Source organism: Salmo salar, chromosome ssa13 (genome assembly GCF_905237065.1).
Source record: "Salmo salar chromosome ssa13, Ssal_v3.1, whole genome shotgun sequence".
NCBI lineage: Eukaryota > Metazoa > Chordata > Actinopteri > Salmoniformes > Salmonidae > Salmo > Salmo salar.
Window position 1 is genome coordinate 67,608,194 of NC_059454.1, and position 10,441 is coordinate 67,618,634.

Sequence of the window (10,441 nt, forward strand, 5' to 3'; positions counted from 1 at the left end):
GCAAGCAAGGGATAAGAACATTGCCAGCCAGCATGGCAACGGAACATTTAGAACAAACTTCTAGGTCGTGTTCTTAGATATAGAACAAAAAGACTTCACGACTGGGTTGCATCTCTGGCAACCTTACCAATAGAATGAACAACCAGCTGGCTTGGGTAGCAACCGTAGATTTGTGTCGGGACATTATCTTGTGGAAGGATGAAATAACATTTTAATTAAAATATATCAGTCATTATTTGAATACGTTGGTAACCTGTTGTACAAAAGTAACACTACCCCCCCCCCCAATTTGAATTGATGAAATAGGTTGGTCAAAGGTTGACATGCAGAGCCACCTGTTTCCATTAACTTGTCCAGTGATTTATTTTGTACGCGTATAGAATGTTTGCATAGAAAATGCAGTGCGTTTCCATTGAAATGATAATGCCCTCGAATCCACTGTGAGGATATCTTGCCACGGTTTTCTGGCCCTTGACTAACTAACAGCTGTGCCAATATATCCTCCGAACACTGGCTTCTTGGGCCTTATCACTAAAATGAAAACATACCGCAGTAGGATATTGTCGCATCCATTTTCTATGCAAACTTTCGAAATGTCATCAAAATATATCACTGGAGAAGTTAATAGGAACATAGCTAGTTTCACATGGTACTGGTGGCTCTGCATGTCAAGCTATTTCATCAATTCAAATGGGGGGGGGGGGGGGGGGTTGTGTTACTTTTATATAACGGGTTACCAACATATTCAAATGGGGGGGGGGGTGTTACCATATGGTTGTGATATAACCAATTAGATCCCAGCAACTACATTTCTGATTAGTCAGGAGACAATAGAAAAACAAATCCAAAATAATTTAATACATTTTTTATTTTATTTTAAGCCAGCCTGACTGGCTGAGTCAGTGTTCAATCAGATAAAATAAAATGTGTAGTTTTATTGGTCACATACACATATTTAGCATATGTTATTGCTGGTGTAAAGAAATGCTTGTGGAGCCATAAGTAGAGCTGTCTGTCGGCGCCATCTTGATCAATCTAGGGTCGGGTCCTGCCGTGGCTTCGCCTCTGAGTTTGTGTCATAAACATTTCAATTTTCTGCTAGTTTCTTTTTTGATGAGAATGTCGACTTAAATGAAATGATAAATGATTCTCAGATTAATTCCATTAGTATGATCTAGAGCTATTTTCGGCTGGCGCTAGGGCGGGGCTATTGTGAAACGCATCAGTTGGCAATTTCAGCTTGTAAAAACTGTCACTCTGGCATTTTCCACCCCTTGCACCAGGTTCAGCAATTTACCTGTCTAATACACAGTTCAGATGCCGAATTTATGGCGAGTTGAAGTGAATAGGAATTGATAGCGGGCTGGCATGGTTAAAAGCTTTGCTTGACATACCGATCGATTTCATACAACCGCTCAACACTGCAGCAGACTTCACCTACGTAACCGAGGCCATGATTGTGCTTATGTTGTGGGTGTGGTAGAGAAGAAACCTTTATTTGCATGCAATTGACATACTGTATATTAACATACAGTGCCTGCAAAAAGTATTCACACCCCTTGACTATTCCACATTTCGTTGTGTTACAGCCTGAATTTAAAATGGATTACATTTAGATTTTTGGGTCACTGGCCTACACACAATAACCCATAATGTCAAAGTGGAATGATGTTTTTGGACATTTTTGTAAATTAATTAAAAATGAAAAGCTGAAATGTCTTGAGTCAATAAGTATTCAACTCCTTTGCCTTTTGTTATGGTAAGGCTAAATAGATTCAGGAGTAAACATTTGCTTAACAAGTCACATAATACGTTGCATGGACTCACTTTGTGTGCAGTAATAGTATTTAACATGATTTTTGAATGACTACCTCATCTCTGTACCCCACATATACAATTATCTGTAAGGTCCCTCAGTCCAGCAGTAAATTTCAAACGCAGATTCAACCACAAAGACCAGGCATATTTTCCAATGCCTCGCAAAGGTCAAATATTGCTATATGGGTAAGAATAAAAAAAGCAGCCAATGAATATGCCTTTGAGCATGGTGAAGTTATTAATTAGACAAACAAAGAGGTGTAATGGGTTTGCAATAAAAATATGTCGCATAAAGCTCACTTCAATATTCAATGTTTTTCATTTTTTTACTGCATCAGTGATAGCATACACAAGACTTTTAGGCTTTACAGCCTTCTTCAGTGTGTAGGTACAATTTTCTTTAATTCAAAACAGCATTTGTAAACCTGTCATGGTTCCACCTGTCACCAGAGCGCGGCAGAGACTGTCCTAGAAACATTAATGACACTCAGGTGTGTCCTACTTACTAAGTATGATTTCCCTGTTAAAAGAGGTGTTTTCTGTTGTTCTTTGCTGAAGCTTGAATTATGTGCCGTGTGCAGTTGTCTCCTGAGTGAGTTGTCGAGACTTAGTGTTTGTTGTTCTCAGTATTACTGTGATCCTTCCTTAACTGTTTCTCAGTAAAGTATTATGTTTATCCTTAACCGCTGATTCCTCGTCTGGTCTCTTCTCTACACGTAGGTCCAACCTCACCATGTCACAGCAAGCTTCAGCCCACAACATGGACCCAGCAGAGATCACCCAGATCAAGAATGTTGTAACCCACCAAGGTTCACTGCTGGGGAGGCAGCAAGAACAACTCTTCCAGATATCAGAAACCCTCCGGGCACTTAACGTCTCCCCCCAACCACAGTCCAACCCAAGAGGAGCCAATGCCCAAGTCTCGTCATCCAGTGCTACAGGCTTCGCCGTAGTTCCCCCAGGGAACCCAAGATCCCAGCCCCCGAGCGGTATGACGGCCACCCGGGAGGAGGCAAGGAGTTCTTCACCCAGTGCTGTCTGGTGTTCGAGCTACAGTCCTCTCATTCCACACCGATCGGCCCATGATCGCCTACATAATTTCTCTACTCTCGGGCGAGGCCCTGGTGTGGGCAACGGCGGTGTGGGAACAGCAGCCACCATCCTACAGCTCCATATAAGCCTTCACTACCGAGCTGCGATGAGACTTCGACCACCCTGTCGGTGGAAGAGAAGTGGCCAGCCGACTGTTCAACATCTGCCAAGGGGCCAGACTAGTGGCTGGCTTCGCCATTGGCTTCCGCACCCTCACCGCCGAGAGTGAGTGGAATACAGAGGCACTGATCACCGCTTTCCACCAGGGGTTGTCTAACTTCATCAAGGATGAACTGGCCTCTCGGGAACTGGGGAGAGGACCTCGAGTCCCTGATAACGCTGGCAATCAGGTATGACAACTGCCTCCGAGAACGTGTGAGACAGCGCTTTTTTGACACCATCCCGGTTTCCTGAGCGCCCCAAGCCCCCTGAACCCAGCAATGAGGAGCCCATGCAGCTGGGACGCACACGTCTGAGACCACAGGAGCGTGACACGGGCATGCACAAAGGCTGCTGCCTCTACTGCGGAGGTCTCTGTCATCTTCATGCTACATGCCCAGAGCTGACGGGAAACGCCAGGGCTCACCAGGACAAGGGGAGATCCTGACGAGCTGTGCAGTTACCCCCCGGCTACCCTGTCACCGTCTGTCACTATCCGCAACCCTCCACTGGGACAACCATCAGCACCAGATTCAAGCCTTTGTGGACTCTGGGCCACAGATAATTTAATTGATCAGGACTTCGCCAGAGAATTACAAATCCCCTGTGTGAAATGTCCCATCCCTCTGCAGATTCAAGCCCTCGATGGATGCTCCGGCCAGGTGGAATATCAGACCAATCCCATTCTACTGCAGGTTGGTGTGAATCACTCAGGCTCTTAGTTTTTTTGTTGATCACAGCTCCAGAGAACCTCCTTATCCTAGGGTACCCCTGGCTAGCGTTACATAACCCACTACTCTCCTGGTCCACGGGACACCTACTAGACTGGGGTAAGAACTGCCAGACTGTCTAAGACCCCCACCTAGAGCCTCACCGCATCCCCCTGCATCCATTGAAGACCAAGACTTCTCTGCTCTCCCTCCTGAATACTTTGACCTCCGGGAAGCCTTCAGTAAGAGGCAAGCCACCACCCTCATAGTCCGTACGACTACGCCATAGAACTCCTACCAGGAAGTAGGAGCTGCAGTCATGGACAATTACGTCCGTGGAGTCACTGGAGGAAGATTTAATTCGCTCTTCAACATCCCCAGCTGGTGCAGATTTATTCTTCGTGGGAAAGAAGGATGGAGGTCTGCGTCCCTGCATTGACTACTGAGGGCTGAACAGGATCATGATTAAGAACCATTACCCCCTATCCCTGATGTCCCAGGGAGCCCGATTCTTCACCATACTGGACCACCGCAACACTTACAATCTGGTGAGAATCAGGGAGGGAGATGAATGGAAAACTGCCTTTAACACCCGTAGTGGCCACTATGAGTGTTTAGTCATGCCATTTGGATTATCCAACTCACCGCCAGTCTTCCAAGCATTGGTCAATGACACTCTTCGGGATACGTTGAATCGGTTCCCCTTTCTTTACCTCGACAACATTCTGATCTTCTCCAAGGCCCTTCTGGAACACATCCTGCACGTCCGCCAAGTCCTGAGACACCTTCTGCAGAGTCAACTATACATCAAGATTGAGAAGTGTGAGTTCCATGTATCCCAAGTCGCTTTCCTGAGCCACATTATCTCTACCGCTGGCATCCAAATGGACCCTGTAAAGGTTAGGGTGGTCACTGACTGGCCCCGTCTTGCCTTACTCAAACAAGTCCAGTGGTTCCTTGGGTTTGCCAATTTTTACAGACGTTTCATACGGAACTTTGGTGCGGTGGCAGCGCCTCTCACGGCCCTAACCCACAAGTCCCAGACCCGTTTTGGCTGGACTCCCAAGGCCGACAGGGCATTCATGGGGCTCAAGGGCCGTTTCACCTCCGGACCCATCCTCGTTCATCCGGATCCTACTCGTCCCTTCGTGGTAGATTTGGATGCCTTGGACACTGAAGCAGGGGCGGTCCTTCACAGCAGGGGGACAAGAGAATGCACCTATGTACCTTTCTTTCCAAGAGGTTCTCGCCAGCAGAACAACATTACGATGTAGGCAACAGGTAGCTCTTGGCAGTCAAGTGGGCTCTTGAGGGGTGGAGACACTGTTTAGAGGGGGCACCTCCTCCTTTCGTGATCTGGACTGACCATAAAAACTTGGTCTCCAAAAACTTGGTCTCCATTCAAGAAGCCAGGAGGTTGAACGCTCACCAGGCTAGATGGGCTCTGTTTTTTAAACAGTTTCAGCCTGTCGCCCGGAATCCAAGAATCAGAAAGCAGATGCCTTGTCCCGCCAATACAATGTCTCTAATGAGGAAAGGGACTCAGAGGCCATCATCCCCAGCTCCCGCATTGTGGCTCCCGTGTTATGGAGTATAGAGACCACGGTATGACAAGCCCAGACCGGAGAACCTGACCCTGGTGGGGGTCCCATTAACAGACTTTATGTTCTGCAATCAGCCTGTTCTCGAGTGCTACAATGGGAACACTCCTCTAAATTAACTGAGCATCCAGGGGTTAATCAGACACGAGTTCCTTAGGCGGAAATTCTAATGGCCCAACATGATTGAGGATGTGAGATACTTTGTTGCGGCCTGTTCCACCTGTGCCCAAAGCAAGTCCTCACGACAGCAACCGGCTGGGTTAATCCAACCTCTGCTCATTCCCAGCCGGCCCAGGTCCCACCTGTCCATAGACCTTATCACAGGGTAACCTCCATCCCAAGGGCTTACCACTATCCTGGTGGTTGTTGATCAGTTCTCCAAGGCAGCCCATTTCATTGCCTTACCCAAGTTGCTCTCAACAAAGGAGACTGCTGATCTCATGATTACACATGCATTTCGACTACACAGACTTCCCTAGGACATTGTCTCGGATCGTGTGCCCCAGATCGTTGCACGGTATTGGAAAGCCTTCTGCTCCCTGTTGGGGGCATCAGTGAGTCTTTGTCGCCACACCTGGAACAGAGTACGATCCTCCTTGTTCCGCTCATCTGCCCAACACCAGAAAAACCGGCACCAAAGGCCTCTTCGGCTTCTCTGACCGGGTCAATGAATGTGGCTGCCCACCCGTGATCTTCCCTTAAAGGTGAACTCGCGGAAGCTTGCTCCATGCTGCATAGGACCATTCAAGATCCTGAGTCACATCAACCCGGTCACCTATCGTCTCCAGCTTCCCAAGTCTAGGGGTCTGTCCATCCTTCGATGTCTCCTGTCTCAAACTGGTAAGGTCCCTTCTCTCCCCCCACACCTGCCCCCTCGACTTGTCGATGGTCGCCCGGCCTACGCTGTCCAGCGTCTGTTGGAGGCTCGTCGGGTCCGAGGCATCCTGCAGTACCTGTTGGACCCGGAGGGCTATGGCCCGAGGAATGGGTGTGGGTGCCTGCCCGGGACATCCTGGATCTGGGACTCGCCCTGGCTCCGCGGCTAGAGCCGCTCCTGGAAGGGGGGGGGGGGTACTGTCTTGCTTCCACCTTTCACCAGAGGGTGGCAGAAACTGTCCTAGTGACATTAACGACACTCAGGTGTGTCCTATTTACTAATTATGATTTCCCTGTTAAAAGAGGTGTGTTGTCTGTTGTCCTTTGCTGAAGCTTGAATTATGTGCCATGTGCAGTTGTCTCCTGAGTGAGTTGTCGAGACTTAGTGTTTGTTGTTTTCCCAGTGTTACTGTGATCCTTCAGTTTTTTTTAATTTAACCTTTATTTAACCAGGTAGGCTAGTTGAGAACAAGTTCTCATTTACAACTGCGACTTTACCCAGTAAAGTATTATGTTTATCCTTAACCGCTGATTCCTCGTCTGGTCTCTTCTCTGCACCTGGGTCCAACCTCTACATTTGTCACAAAACCACTTAGAGTAGGTGACTATGTGTCACGGTTGTCGTTGGAAATGGAGGACCAAAACGCAGCAGGTATGTGTATGCTCATCTTGCTCTTTTAATAAATACAAAATGAACACCAAAATAACAAAGAACGAACAATCGACAAAAAACTGTCTGGTAAGGCACAAGGCTATACACAGAATAATCACCCACAAATCACACACACAAACACACCCTAATATATGGGACTCTCAATCAAAGGCAGATAGACAACACCTGCCTTCAACTGAGAGTCCCAACCCCAATTAACCAAACATAGAAACACACACACCAGACTAACCATAGAATACAAACACAGACCATCAACCAAAAACCCGGAAATACTAAATCAAACACCCTTTACACAAACACACCACCCCGAACCACATAAAACAAATACCCTCTGCCACGTCCTGACCAAACTACAAAAACAATTAACCTTATACTGGCCAGGACGTGACACTATGACAACAAATTACTACAAAGAGAAGCCATGTCGATATATAAAATCATTTCTGTATCTCCACTCAGTTTAAACGTAGAATTAGATTTCACCTCTTTCCTATAAGCCACATTTAGACCACAGTCCATATCAGATTTTGCATATAGTTTATGAGTTGGCTCCACATATTTATGAACGGCTTTGCCTGATTTCCTTTGTAGTGGGCTATCTCATGAATTGATGTGATGTATTTAGGTGAGCGGATGCCTGGGGTGATTAATTAGTGAGTTGCCCTTTGTGCCCACTCCCATACCCTCTAATTCTGTGTCTCATTGTGACTAATTTGTATACAGGTAGACCAGAAAAGCCACGTCCCTGATTGGAATATGAGTGGCAACCCTGATTAGAAGCACCTGCTGCTCATCTGTTTTTCTTTACAAATGCTGTTTTGAATTAAAGAAAATTGTAACACACACTGAAGAAGGCTGTAAAGCCGTAACGTATGTGTACAGTATCCCTAATGCAGTAAAAACAAAATCTAAACATTGAATAATTAAGTAAGCTTTATGCAATTTGAGTGTGAACCCATTACACCTTTTTACTTTATACTCCACAATGCTAACCTAATTGACAGTGAAAAGAAAAAAATATTCTGTATTCCAAAACAAGCATCCTGTTTGTAACAAGGCACTAAAGTAATACTGCAAAGAATGTGGCAAAGCAATTCACTTTTATGTCCTGAATACAAAGTGCTATGTTTGGAGCAAATCCAATACAACACATTACTGAGTATCACTCCATATTCTCAAGCATAGTGGTGGCTGCACCATGTTATGGGTATGCTTGTAATCATTAAGGACTGGGAAGATTCAGAATAAAAAAGAAACTGGATGGAGCTAAGCACAGACAAAATCCTAGAGGAACACCTGGTTCAGTCTGCTTTCCCACCAGACACAGAGATGAATTCACCTTTCAGCAGGGCAATAACCTAACACACAAGGCCAAATATACACTAGAGTTGCTTACCAAGAATACAGTGAATGTTCCTGAGTGGCCGAGTTACAGTTTTGACTTAAATCTACTTAAATCTATGGCAAGACCTGAAAATGGTTGTCTAGCAATGTTCAACAACCAATTTGACAGAGCTTGAAGAACTCTGAAAATAATATTGTTGCACCATCCAGGTGTGGAAAGCTCTTAGAGAGTTACCCAGAAAGACTCAGAGCTCTAATGGCTGTCAAAGGTTATTCTACAAATTATTGACTCAGGGGTGTGAATACTTTTGTAAATGAGATATTTCTGTGTTTCATTTTCAATACATTTGCTAAAATTTCTTAAACATGTTTTCACTTCATTATTTGGGTATTGTGTGTAGATGGGTGAGACAAAAACATATATTTAATCAATTTCATCTGAAGGCACTGTACATTACCATTTCTCCTGATAGCGGAAGAACAGCTCTGACATGCTGCATGAAACAGAGGCATTCTTAACCTGCAAAAGAGCTCAGAGGCTGGCGAACTATCGATAAAAATTGTCGTCACTATTGTTTCAGACAGCACTCTATACTCGCTCTTCAAAAGAGAAAGTTACTTTTTTTTTGTTCAGTGCAGCTATAGAGTCATACGCATTAATGAGCGAGCTTGGACAGACGTAGTCAATATAACTATTTGCTCAGCACTTATGAAATGTACAGCGACAGAATGCAGAATATGGGCTGTTCTTACAGTATTCTCCCTGTTCACAAAATCAGAACTACTGTCACGGTCGTCGTAAGAACTGGACCAAGGAGCAGCGTACATAGCGTTCCACATCTTTATTATAAAGTGAAACTTCAGCACAAACAAAACAAAGAACAAACGAAATGTGACGTTCTGGAGTGCTCACAGGCAACTACACAAAAAACAAAACACGATCCCACAAAACACACTGGGGAAATGGCTGCCTAAATCTGATCCCCAATCAGAGACAATGACAGCTGCCTCTGATTGGGAACCATACCAGGCCAACATAAAAATAGAACAACCTAGATTACCCACCCTAGTCACACCCCGACCTAACCAACATAGAGAATAAAAGGCTCTCTATGGTCAGGGCGTGACAGTACCCCCCCCAAAAGGTGCGGACTCCAGCCGCAAAACCTGACTCAATAGGGGAGGGTCCGGGTGGGCATCTAGCGTTGCTGGCGGCTCCGGTGCAGGTCGTAACCCCCGTCAAGACCCCGGATCCGGCCATGGCGCCGGGATGAACGTCGTGCCTGGACTGGGCACCGGCACAGAAGAGGGCTCCGGCCACGGAGCTGGGTTGGACGCCGTACCTGGACTGGGCATCGGCGCAGAGGAAGGCTCTGGCCATGGAGCTGGGCTGGTCGCCGTGCCTGGGGACCGTCGCCGGAAGCTCCGGACTGGGGACCGTCGCCGGAAGCTCCGGACTGGGGACCGTCGCCGGAAGCTCTGGACTGTTGATGCGCACTGGAGGCCTAGTGCGTGGAGCCGGTACAGGTGGCACCGGACTGGTGACACGCACTTCAGGGCGAGTGCGGGGAGCAGGGACAGGACATGCCAGACTTTGGGGACACACTGGAGGCCTGATGCGTGGGACCGGCACAGGTTGCACCGGACTGGTGACACACTCTTCAGGGCGAGTGCGAGGAGCTGGCACAGGACGTACTGGGCTGTGGAGGCGCACTGGAGACCTGGTGCGTAGGGCCGGAACAAATCGTACCGGAACGATGACACACTTCGCACGGTGAGTGCGGGGAGCTGGCACAGGATGTACTGGGCTGTGGAGGCGCTCTGGAGACTTGGTGCGTAGAGCCGGCACACATGGTACCGGACAAATGGTACGCTCCTCAAGGCGAGTGCAGAGAGCTGGCACAGGATGTACACGGCTGTGGAGGCGTACTGGAGACCTGGTGCGTGGAACTGGCACAGTTGTTACCAAACTGCTAGCACGCTCCTCAGGACGAGTACGGAGAGCTGACTCAGGTGGCATCAAACAAATAACACACTCCTTAGGGCGAAGGTCGTGCATCATACACCAACACAACAACTCTCCGTTCACTCTCCTCCAATTTCTCCCTCTTCTCCCAGATTGGCTCTGGTTCGCTCCTCAGCTCCGCCGACCACCCCGTGTGCAATTG

At 47.2% G+C, this 10,441-nt stretch overlaps 1 protein-coding gene across 1 annotated transcript in view; it reads right to left on the bottom strand.

Moving 5' to 3' along the window:
- LOC106567641 (heat shock cognate 70 kDa protein) overlaps positions 1-3,380 on the bottom strand; it is a 28,980-nt gene extending 25,600 nt beyond the window's left edge. Inside the window, exon 1 of the mRNA XM_014137172.2 lies at positions 3,375-3,380. The gene's annotated coding sequence lies outside the window, so the exon portion shown is untranslated. The remainder of the gene's footprint in view (positions 1-3,374) is intronic.
- Between the last annotated feature and the right edge of the window lie 7,061 nt (positions 3,381-10,441).